The following is a 12,900-nucleotide window of genomic DNA, read 5'->3' as shown; positions in this document are numbered from 1 at the left end:
ATCAGGAGCGTGGGGCTGAAGTGCAAACAAAACATCAATAAGAGGTTTTTCAAGTAACTAAAAAGGGAGTGCAGCCTACAATACCCTATGCATACATGGTCCACGGACTCCACAAGACCGCAAAAAGGGCATGTGTCCTGAGAGTCCATGAACCTATGCATCCTCTTATTATAGGGGACTGCTGCATGCAACACCCTCCAACCCAGGTCCCCGATAGAAAGGGGGAGGACACCTCCGTAGAGGGCCTCCCATTGGGGGCCTCCGCCGCTGGACGGCAACAAGGCACGCCAGGGCTTGTCTGGGCGACGGACAAGGGCGAGAAAATGGAAGGTGTGCAGCAGCAGTCCGTACAAAAAGCCCCTCTTTGCCGTGCCAAAAGGCACGGAGGGCATGTCCCCGAGGCGGCTCATATTGCGGGGCACCAGCACCCGAGGGAGGGTTCGGGGCTTGGGGCCAATGTGGAATTCTGTCCAAACAGGGGAACGTTCAGACGGAAGACCACCGCGCACCTGGGCCACCTCAAGACCCAAAATAACGTCGGGTCCGAGCACGACTGTTCTCAGGTCTTGGATGGCATCGGCTGCGACCTGGACACTCACAGACGCGCGTCGCGCCAACTCCTGAGGGAGCATCCAGCCCAGTCCTTTGCCACCCAGCACGTCCCCGATCCTGGTCACCCCTGCAGCCACAGCCCTCCTCTCCGCCAACCACTGAAAAGGATGGAGGGGCGGATTCCTGAGCAGCGGATCTCTGACGATAGCCGCTACTCCTGACGGGGGAGAGCTGCGTCGCGAGGCGACCATGTTCCAGACTTTGATCAGGTCCTGGTAAAAGATGGGCAACACCTGCAAGGAGCCACCGAGGCCCAGCTGTTCTATAAACAGGAGCTGCACGTCATAATTCAGGCCGTGCACCTGACGGAAGAAATACGTCATCAGGGCACACCATCTAGGAGGAGGCTCGATGTAGAGGTATCGCTGCAGGGTCTGAAGGCGGAAAGTCGCCACCTGTGTGCGTAGGCACACTAGCGCCTGACCACCCTCCCTAAGCGGGAGACTCAGAACTTCAGCAGCGACCCAGTGCAATCTTATGTCCCAGAAGAAGTCGACTAACAATTTCTGGATTCTTGTGACAAAGTCTGGGGGAGGGGTCAAAGTGACCAGTCGATACCACAACATGGCGGCGATCAGCTGATTTATGACCAGAACTCGACCCCGGTAAGATAGCACTCGGAGCAGTCCTGTCCAGCGCCGCAGGTGAGCGGTGACTTTCGTCTCCAGTTCCTGCCAGTTCGCCGGCCAGGATTCCTCAGCGGGGCAGAGATGGACCCCCAGGTAGAGGAGGCTGGTCCTGCTCCAGGTGAAAGGCCTGAGCTCCTCGGGTAGGGTATCCATTTGCCACTGACCGACCAGGAGTCCAGAACATTTCTCCCAGTTGATCCTGGCAGAAAAAGCGGCAGAGTAGACCTCCTGGAACTCGCTCGTCCTCCGCAGGTCAGCCAGGTCACTAAACATAAGGAGCACGTCATCGGCGTAAGCCGAAAGGACCACCCCGATGCCCGGCCCACGCAGAACCAATCCCGACAACCTCCTCCGCAAGAGGCGCAGGAAAGGCTCCACGCAAATAGAATACAACTGGCCAGACAGGGGGCAGCCCTGACGTACCCCTGTCCCAAAGCGAAGGGGCGCCGTCAGGGACCCGTTAACCTTCACTAGACACTCCGCGGCGGTGTACAGAAGCCGGATCCGGGCGACAAAATGCGTCCCGAACCCGAACGCTCGCACAGTTCCGAGTAAGTATCCGAGATCCACCCTGTCGAACGCCTTCTCTTGATCGAGAGACAGGAAGGCGCTCGACAGACCAGCCCTCTGGGAATGGTGGATGATGTCCCAGACCAGATGGATGTTATCATAAATAGTTCGGTCCGGGATGGTGTAGGACTGGTCAGGGTGGATCATGTGGTCCGGCACGGTGCTGAGCCGAGAAGACATGGCTCGGGCGAAGATTTTGTAGTCCGTGCTGAGGAGGGAGACCGGGCGCCAGTTTTTCAGAAGGCGGAGATCCCCCTTCTTCGGCAGCAGGGCAATCACGGCCCTGCACCACGAAAGGGGCATCTCCCCGGTAGCAATTCTCTCCCCCAGGACCCCCGCGAAGTCGCTCCCCAAGACGTCCCAGAACGCCCTGAAGAACTCCACGGTCAGCCCATCTAGTCCCGGGGTTTTACCCCTAGAAAGACCGTCGAGTGCGCCGGTCAGCTCCCCCAGACTTATAGGGGAGTCGAGCTTTCCGGCGCACTCCGGGCCGACCTGCGGCAGGTCCTCCCACAAAACTCTGCAAGCTTCCTCACTGGATGGATCCGGAGAGAACAGGGCAGTGTAGTAATCTCGGGCGATGGCCCTGATGCCCTCCGGATCCGAGACTAGGGATCCGTCGTCGGCCAGCAGCGTAAGGAGCTGCTTACGGACCCCGTGCCTTTTTTCCAGCGAGTAGAAGAAGGGGGAGCCACGGTCCATCTCCTTAAGGAAACAGATCCGCGACCTCACGAACACGCCCCGAGACCCGACCTGTTGCAGGTCCCGCAGCGCGCCCTTCTTCTCATCGTACACCGACCGCAGGGCCGGTTCCGCGTCGGGCTGACGGAGACGTGCCTCCAGGTCGAGCACCTCCTTCTCCAACTCCTCGACCCTGGATTTGCATCTCTTTGTCGACCCCTTCGTGTACTCTTGATAGAAAACTCGGACGTGAGTCTTGCCCACGTCCCACCATAGCCTCAAGGAGGGGAAGCCTCCCCGCTTCCTTCTCCAGCCGGCCCAGAAACGATGGAACGAGTCCAGGAACCGCTGGTCTTCCAACAACAGGTTATTAAAATGCCAGTACGCGAACCCCGTCCGAGCGCAGAACGAAGTGAGCTCCGCCCAGACCAGACGGTGGTCCGTGCACGGAACCTGCTGTATAGAAGCAGCCGGAATGCAGGACACGTATGCCTTTGAAACGTAAAGGCGGTCGAGTCTGGACGCTCCGACTCCAGGTGACACGAAGGTGAACACGCTGGAGTCAGAATCAAGATTTCGCCAGATGTCCACCAAGACGAAGGACCTGACCAGGTCCCACAACTTACTCACACCTCGCGTGCAGTGCGGGGTACCGTGACGGTCCCGGACCCCGAGGGTGCAATTGAAATCCCCCCCGAGGACGATGCACTCGCCAGCGTCGATGGAGCCGAGATGAGTGGACACTTCTTCAAAGAAGCTTGCTTGCTGCTGCGTGCCCAGGGGAGCGTACACATTCGCAAAGTGAAGCACCGCCCCTCCCAGACGCACAGTCAGGTGCAGCAACCGGCCTGGCACCGGCTCCTTGACCTCCAAGATCTCCGGCTGAAAATGCGGGGCCAACAAGATAGCCACCCCGCCCGAATTGGAGGCTAGGTGACTCATGTAGACCCCCCCTTGCCACTCCAGGAGCCACGTGGCTTCGTCTCCCGGAACGGTATGGGTTTCTTGCAGGAAGCACAATGCATATTTCCCGTCCCTGAGGACCGAGAAGTTCTGTAACCTGCGCTGTGCGCCCCTGCTGCCGCGGATGTTGAGGCTGGCTATAGTCGTCTTCATTGTCAAAGGTACATCAAACCTTCACCTTAAGTAATTAAAAAGAAGAAGAGGACTTTTTAGTCCTTCCTCTCCTTCAGGAGCCCAGCGAGAAATGTTTGGACCCTCCGCCGTGCGTTCCTATCCAACTTGGGAGACTTGAGAGCCTCGCGAGTGGACCAGAACACCAGTGGAAACGAATGCCACCGGTCCAAGGCCAACTGAACCCTGTCTCGGCGACCGTGGTGCCCCGACAAAAAGTCCCGGAGTTCCCTTGGGGGGATGAGGGGGGAGTCAGTGGAGAGCACCAGGGGATCCACCGCCTCGCTTGAGAGCTACTCCGCGTAATCCCCAACGCTCACCACCGACACCCCGTCCTCCTCTGGGTCCTCGCCTCCAGCTTCCAACCCCTCCCCCGTATTGAGTATGGGGGCTGATTCGGAGCTGCCAGCTGGCTCTATCTGTGCCTCGATCCCACCCCCAGGATCAAGGCCAGAGGAGTCCTCTCTGGCCTCATCTAAACTTTTTGGGCCAGAGGGCAGCGGCAGTTCTGATGCCCGCTCTCCTCCCGGCACAAGTCGTCCGGGGAGCTCAGGACAAGCTCCTGACCTAAACATAGGACGCCCGGTGTCAAGGTTTGGGAGGGAGCGGGAAGGCCCTCCTTTTCGCCGCCACCCAATGACCCATTTATATTTTTTAAAATTTCCAAGCTGCAGTCCCCCGACGAGCCAGAAGGTACCTCGGGGGTATTAAGTGCACTGGAGACGGACACCACCACAAGGGAGGTGCCCTCAGTGACCCCCGAGGGGACCTGTTCAGGGGACTGCAGCAGACTGGTAGGGGGAACAGTGGTAGGGGTAGGGGTTTCGGGTTCCCCCAGAGGGCAGGGCGAGGTTTTACTGGGTGGAGATGCCACCACCTCTTCATCAGGGGAAGGGACACGCCCAACTTCTTCAGTTTGGGCGTCGCCCACTTCCTCCTCCGAAGCGTGACGTCTCTTTTGGGTCAGGCTGGGGGCTAGGGAGACCTCCATTTCCGAGGCCCCCTCCTCCTTGTCCAGCCCTCCCGGACACTCCACCCTCTGGGTTTTTGATGTTTGTTTCCCCGGCTCGGGGTCCCACGTCTTTTCCCCGCCGGCCCCGGGAGCACACGCGGACACGACGCCGGGGCCGGATGATGTTTTTTCCCCCGAGCCGGTTTTTCCAGGTGTTTGGGGGGTTTGGGGCGTTTCACGGGCCGTCTCCAAATTTCGGATCTTCCTCCGCGCCTTCTTACGGCGCGGGGGCTCTCCCCCCGCCTCACCAGTAGCCGAGATGGCAGCTGCTGCCGGGGTCGCTTCCCCTTGCGGGGAGGGAGATGGAGTGGTGGCGGGGGGAGGAGGGGCGGTGCCAGCCGCGGCCGCTTGGGTGGGGCTCGTGGCCTTGGAGGCGGGGCAGTGCTTTCTTACGTGCCCCACCTCCTTACAGGCATGGCACCGCACGCCCTCCGCGGTCCAGAAGACCCGATTGGCGGTCCTCTCAAAAGTAACTGAGAAGGCCCCCTCCAGGCACTCCTCCTGGACCAAGCAGACGAAAACTTGGTGCCGGAAGGAGTACACGTGGCGGAGGGCCGAGTCTTTGAGGCCGAGCGGGACTGGCGCAACCCCTGACCTGACCTCCCCCAGCTTATTAAGGTGGGGGAGGAGGAGCCCACATGGTATAAAGGGCGGGACATTTGAAATAACAATCTTCTGGGCGGTGGCCTCAAGGGGGTCCACCGCCAGAAAAGTCCCGCCCACAGTGAGCCCCTTCTGCAGGGCGAGTTGCACCGCCCGCTCGGACCTCAAGAAAAAGATGGCCCTCCCATACATCTTTGAGGCCTCGTCAATGGCTGAGGGGCCGACAACCCCAGCCATACCCTTTACGCAGGCCTCAATAGTCATCTCAGGGTGAGCGTAGCATTTTACCCCGAGGGCCCTGGTGAGGAGACGGAATGGCGACAGGGCAGCGGGAGCAGCAGGAGCTGCAGAAGCAACCACCCCCGCATAGGTCTTTTTTGTAGGCCCTGCCACCGGTGACAAAGCCGCCTCCACATTAGCCCTCGAGGGCCCGGCCACAGGAGATGTTGAACTGGCTTTAGGGCCAGAGCCACGCCCACCCTGGGAAGGATTGGCCATTTTTTTTTTAAATTATATATATTTTTTTATATATATATATATATTTTTAAATATACAATGTTCCTCCCTAGGGAGAGAGGCAGTAATAACCTTCCCCTTTTGTACAGGAGAGGAGAGGAGGGAGAGGAGTGAAGAACAGGGAGGCACAGGAGGGAAAAGGGAAGAGTCCAGGTGGGTGTCTCCAATGAAAGGTGGACGTTGGGTGAGGGCCTGATGATCTTCTTGCAGGGGGAGGCGATGTCTTCACCAGCCACCGCTGGCCTTACTGGGAAAGGGCTGGGTGGGGCGGGGGGGGGGCAGCAGAAAGGTGGTTTTAACCACACACCCCCCTCTCTTCCTTCCCCAAACCTTCCTGCAGTCTTCTTTCCTCCCCCTACAAAACACAGTCCTTTATTGCCCCCAGCTTACACAAACAATAACGTTGGACACCCACCTAGGATGTTGTTTTGAGACACAGTCCTGGCATCCTGTCCTGAAGCAGCAACAGAAGCTGTTCTTCTTCCCTCCCTCTCTCTCCTTTTGCTCCACAGGGGCAGGTCCAGCAGCAGCTGCAGTAAACACCCTCAAGTCCAGGAGCAGCAGCAGCAGCAAACACCCTCGAGTGCAGGAGCAGCAGCAGCAAACACCCTCGAGTGCAGGTCCAGCAGCAGCAAACACCCTCAAGTGCAGGTCCAGCAGCAGCAGCAAACACCCTCGAGTGCAGGAGCAGCAGCAGCAAACACCCTCGAGTGCAGGTCCAGCAGCAGCAAACACCCTCAAGTGCAGGTCCAGCAGCAGCAGCAAACACCCTCGAGTGCAGGGGCAGCAGAAGCAACCCCAAAGGCAGCAGCAGAAACAGTTGAAACACTGAGGAGCAGCAACACCAACACCAACACCTTCTCTCCTCAGTATCAGGAAACAAACTGAATCCACAATTGCCTCCACGAGATCGTTAAGAACTCTTGATAATCTTTTAAATCTTTTAAATTAAGTCATAGACTCTCCCAGATACCCAGGTCTTTTTACCAGCCTCCTAACTCCTGCAGGTCTGGCAGCATCTGTAACTCTTTCAAGTACAAACCTGTTTCCATCTGTTTCAGATGAAGTTACTTTGTTTCATAGTTTGCCATTGTGAGATTTGAACTCTTGATCTCAGGGTTACAAACCCAGTACCATAACCACTTGGCTATTTAGGCCAAGCCTAAGATGTAACTCTTTCAAGTACAAACCCATTTCTATCTGTTTCAGATGAAGTTACATTGTTTCATAGTTTGCTATTGTGAGATTTGAACTCTTGATACTCTTTTGAGTAAACCTGTTTCCATCTGTTTCAGATGAAGTTACATTGTTTCATAGTTTGCCATTGTGAGATTTGAACTCTTGATCTTGGGGTTATAAACCCAGTACCATAACCACTTGGCTATTTAGGCCAAGCCCCTCCAACAGTTGAATATGAACAAACAAGACATTGCTGATGATTTCTTAAAGCCATTTGGAGTTTTTCATGTTCATTTACTGATTGAGTTCAACTGAAGGCACAATGCTTGAGACACGTTTGGAGACTTGCTGGGACAATTTGCCCAGACTGCAAAAACACCTTATCAACATCTATCCTGGATATTTTTTCCATAATACTTAGTGTATATGTTGCAGGAACCTTTCAGCTGCCACAGGTGTTATGACACATTTGACAATCCTCTGGGCACTTCTGCATAAGGGAAGCTCCTGTGGCTCAGTAGAATCTGAGGAATGACTGTATATCATTCCTAATGCAACAGAAGAACAGAGACAGACAACTCTCAGATTCAGTCGGATTGAGGGAGTCTTCATGGTCCAGGGAGCTGTGCAAACATGTGGTCATTTAAACTGAGAGGTGTTCAGAAACCTGAGAGGACTCATTCTCACAATGTACAGCTGCAACCACTGACAGGGCATCATGTAGGTGAACGTCTGCTACCAAAGGAGATGCCACAATGAGAGTCCCACAGGTCTTTGAACTTCAATTCAATGTGCATCGCTGGCTACCAGGTGATAAACAAAAACCTCTGATACCATGGCTTAGGAAAAGGCCAGCTACCAGCTGAGCATTCGTACAATGGGAGTCCCTCAATCACCAGGATTGTTGCTGAACAGTCCTATCAGATCCTGAATCAGCAGTGTAGATGCCCTTACTGATCAGGAAAGGCCCTGTAGGACTCAGTTGACAAGGTGGCCAGATATCCAGTGATTTGCAGCATTTTCCACAACCTGATGATCAGAAGATACTAGCTGTTACCACCAGCAAATGTGCCAGAGAGCCAAGCTCAGGAGCCCCAAGATGAGGAATAAGGAAGGTGAAGATGACAAGGAAGCCCAGGGGCTTCTGCATTCACTGTCTGCACCTGGGAAGGATGCTCACTGCCATTTTGAAGAGAACTTTTCAGAGCCATGCTCCGCCATCAGACTCAAGTACTGTGGCCACATGATATATCTTTCTCAACCTACCATCCATCAGACAGACCATCATCTGAACTCAATCCTTTCAATATCTTCCTCACTGTGATCACAGTAAAAAAATTACCAATTTCACCTCTATTCAGTTACCATCATCACTTCTTATCCTGGAGACATGGCACAATCAATATCATTTACAAGTATTAAACTATTCACCCTAATGCTGACTCTTAGTGACTATCTGTATTTTTTTGTGCAATCTGGCATTTCTACAAAGTGCAACTCTAGCAGCAGCCATTGAGATTCTGAAGAAAACATTTATGACATTCTCCTTCAATGCCCTCAAAAGACTAGGAACTGTGATGGTCCCATCTCAGCCTGCACCATCTCAGCATGGGCTTCAGCAGCCTAGGCTGCCTAGCTGACAGGCAAAGGAAATGGTGGAGTGAATGGGGGTGGTAGGGAGAGCAGCAAAGCTGCCATCTGGAGAGAGGCCAGTAAGTTCCTGTTCACTGAGACCCACACCACAACCTCAGGGTTTCTGATCAGTCCAGTTGGTGGTCTGGTGGAGGACAAGTCTCTGGACATCAGGCACACTCTGCCAGACCCTTTAAGCTAAGAATCCCAGAGCCACCATGGCAGTTGCCCAAGCTCCACCGCAGCACTTTATTACTCTGTGCAGGCTGTGATGACTGCAGTGGCAGCTGTGACTTCAGGCCCTGCGTGGTGTTGGGTTCTACAAATCACTGATTGAATTGCCCAGCCATTCCACACTGAAAAAAATGGATTCTGAGCCAAGTATTTAGTTTGTCGAACACATCAGCCTCCTCCTAAAGCTTGCCCCTGTCCTCAACTGACTCCTTTATATCAATAATAATTTTTGTACAACCTTACCCTCCCTCGCCCTCCAGAATGGTGGCCCCTGTACTATCCTTCACACCGTGTGAAGCTGTTGTCTACAATTCCCAGTGCCTCTCACTGTGAAATTTCCTCTTATAACCTCACCTCTAAATTACATGTGTATCGTGTAAGCGGCACGCACTGCTGCCATGTGTCAGTGACGCAGGGAGTGAATGTTTGTGGGCTGCTTTGTCCTGGATGGTGTCGAGCTTCTTGAGTGTTGTGGGAGCTGCACTCATCCAGGCAAGTGGGGAGTATTCCATCACACTCCTGACTTGTACCTTGTAGATGGTGGACAGGCTTTAGGGAGTCAGGAGGTAAATTACTCACTGCAGGATTCCCAGCCTCTGACCTGCTCTTGTAGCTACAGTATTTATATGGCTATGCCAGTTCAATTTCTGGTCAATGGTAAACTCCGGGATGTTAATGGTGGTTCTAATGCCATTGAATGTCAAGGGGCAATGGTTGGATTCTCCCTTGTTGGAGCTGGTCATTGCCTGGCACTAGTGTGGCATGAATATTATTTACCTCTTATTAGCCCAAACCTGAATGTTGTCCAGGCCTTGCTGCATTCAGTATCTGAGGAATTGCGAAAGGTACTGAATATTGTGCAATCATCAGCGACAACTTCTGACCTTATGATGAAGGAACGGTCTTTGATGAAGCAGCCAAACTGAGAATCATTGAGTAGGTTATTGCTGCATAAGTGCTGCTTGATAGCATTGTTGATGACCCCTCCCACCACTTCACTGATAATCTAGAGTAGACGGGGCAGTATTTGGCCTGGTTGGATTTGTCCTGCTTTTTGTGTACAGGACATACCTGGGGGCAATTTTCCACATAGCTGGATAGATGTCAGTGTTGTAGTTGTACTGGAACAGCTTGGCAAGGGGTGTGGCAAGTTCTGGAGCACAAGTCTTCAACAATATTGTCAGAATATTGTCAGGGACTGTAGCCTTTGCGCTATCCAGTTTCCTCAGCCAGTTCTTGATATCATGTGGGATGAATCAAATTGACTGAAGACTGGATTTGTGATGCTCAGGACCTCCAGAGGAGGCCAAGATGGATCATCCACTAGGCACTTCTGGCTGAAGATTGTAGCAAATGATTCAGCCTCATCTTTTGCACTGATGTATTGAGGATGGGACTGGATGTGGCAGGATTGCAGAGCTTGGATCTGATTTGTTGATTGTGGGATCACTTAACTCTATCCATAACATGCTGCTTATATTGTATCCAAGTAGTCCTGTGTTGTAGCTTCATCAGGTTGGCATCTCATTTTTAGACATGCCTGGTGCTGCTTCTGACATGGAGATTAAGAGGATGTTTTCTCTTGTGGGAGAAAGTAGAACTAGGCAACACAGTTTTAAAAATAAGAGGCCTCCCAGTTAAGATGGAGATGAGAAGAAATGTTTTCTCTCAAAGGGTTGTGAATCTTTGGAATTCTCTTCCCTATACAGCGATGGAGGCAGGGGCAGTGAATATTTTTAAGATAGCAGTAGATAGATTTTTGACTAACAAGGGCATCAAAGGTTACCTGGGTTTGGCGGAATGTGCAGTTGAGGCCACAATCAGATCAGCCATGATCTTATTGAATGGAAGAGCAAGCTCGAGGGGCTGAATGGCCAACTGCTATTCATAATTCGTATGTTGGTATCTATATGCTCTCCTGCATTCCTCATTGAACCAGGGTTGATCCTCTGGCTTGGTGGTAATGGTAGAGTGGGAGATATGCCAGGCCATGAGATTACAGATTGTGCTCAAGCACAACTCTGCTGCAGCTGATGGCCCACAGTGCCTCATGGATGCCCAATTTTGAGCTGCTAGATCTGATCTGATGATACTGAGAGTGCCACACAACACGATGGAGGGTATCCTCAATGTGAAGACGGGACTTTGTCTCCACAAGGACTGTGCAATTGTCACTCCTACTGATATGTCATGGACAGATGCATCTGTGACAGGTAGTTTGATGAGGAGCAAGATAGAGCAGGTTTTTCCCTCTTGTTGGTTCCCTCACCACCTGCCGCAGACCCAGTCTAGCAGCTATGTCCTTTAGGACTCAGCCAGCTCAGTCAGTGGTGGTGCTACTGAGCCACTCATGATGATGGGCATTGAAGTCCTCCACCCAGAGTACATTCTGTGCCCTTACCACCCTCAGTGCTTCCTCCCACAGCTGAGGGAGGGCAGTACATGGTAATCAGCAGAAGGTTTCCTTGCCCATATTTGACCTGATACCATGAGACTTCATGGGGCTCGGAACTGATGTTGAGGACTCCCAGGCCAACTCCCTCCCAACTGTTTCACCACTGTTCTGTGGCCTCTGCTGGGTCTGTCCTGCCCGTAGGACAGAACATATCCAGGAATGGTGATGGTGGTGCCTGAGACATTGTCTGTAAGGTATAATTCCGTGAGGATGATTATGTCAGGCTGTTGCCATCCCAATTTTGATACAGATCCCCAGATGTTAGTCAGGAGGACTTTGCAAGGTTGGCTGGAAATGGTATGCCTTTGTCCTTTCTGGTGCCTAGGTTGATATGAAGTAATCCGTCTGGTTTCATTCTTTTAAAACACTTCTTCTAAGTCATTTGATACAACCAAGTGATTTGTTCGATAAAGAGAGCTAAGAATCCACTCTATTGCTCTGGGTCTGGACTCACATGTAGGCAGGTCCATGAATAATTATTGACAATAAATGTTCTGTTAATGTGAAAAATTCTGAAATAAAAATGCATAAAACTCAGCAAGTTGGTCTGTTTACTGAAAAATAAAATTGACTGAGCCAATATGGAGTCTGAGATGAGGTTTGACAGAGGAATGTTTCCAACTGTTACAGTTAATCCTCTCCTTGCCTGTATACAGTCCCAGTATTGCCAGGTATCCTGTGGGGAATACGATGGAATGATTTATATCAAATACATGATGGTGGGCAAAGCATTATAGAGTTCAGCAGCTGTGTCATGGTCCAGGGTGATACAACATAACCCAAACCTTGATTTGTAACTCTAAAAGCAAAAGATTGTTTGCCCCCAAGTCTATGCTATGTATCAGATAGCCAATGAGCCACTGGTTGATGTTTTATATCACATTCATTGGGATCTTATCCTATTAAAAATTATTCAAAATATGTGTGGCAAAACTGGTTTAATATGAGCCCAGCAGCAAATATTAGAAACATCTCTTGATTCATTGCGATTTCCTTCTCTAATGTTAGTCATCTATTCAGAGCATAATTAACGGACATTACACTGATGAACATATGTCCCAACTTGTTTAATCCGAGGAAAGGAAAGAAAGACGTGTCTTTGTATTGCACCCTTCAAAACCTCAAGGTATTCCACTTTAGACCCAACAAAGTACTTTTTAAAGCATAGTTACTGTTGGAATATAGGAAAGGCAACATTTAATTTGTACTCAGCAAGTTCTGCATTATCTCAGCACTGAGATAATGACAAGATAATCTAGTTTAGTGACATTGATTGAGGAACAAATATTGGCCAGTTCAACGATCAGCTGTTCTTCAAAAAGTGCCACGGGATCTTTAATACCCAGCTGAGTGGGCAGAGGGTACCTTGGTTTAGCATCTAAACCAAAAGGCAGCTTCTGCACCCGTGCAGCACTTCCTCAGCACTACGCCAAACTGTCAGCTCGAGTCACGGGAGGAGGATGTGAACCAGGTCTTTCTGACTGAGAAGAGAGAGTGCGAGCACTGAGAAATGGCTGACACAATCATCATTACCTCATGTCCAAGGGAAAACAGTCACCAGTTTGAGTGTCAGCTGTAGTTCGTAGCATTCTCACATCTGAGTCACAAGGTTCCGTGTTCAAGTCCCACTTTAGGTTTTGAAT

Source organism: Carcharodon carcharias, chromosome 15, assembly GCF_017639515.1.
Source record: "Carcharodon carcharias isolate sCarCar2 chromosome 15, sCarCar2.pri, whole genome shotgun sequence".
In the NCBI taxonomy this organism is placed as follows: Eukaryota; Metazoa; Chordata; class Chondrichthyes; order Lamniformes; family Lamnidae; genus Carcharodon; species Carcharodon carcharias.
The sequence above is the reverse complement of the archived record's forward strand: the minus strand, read 5'-3'. Positions refer to the sequence as shown.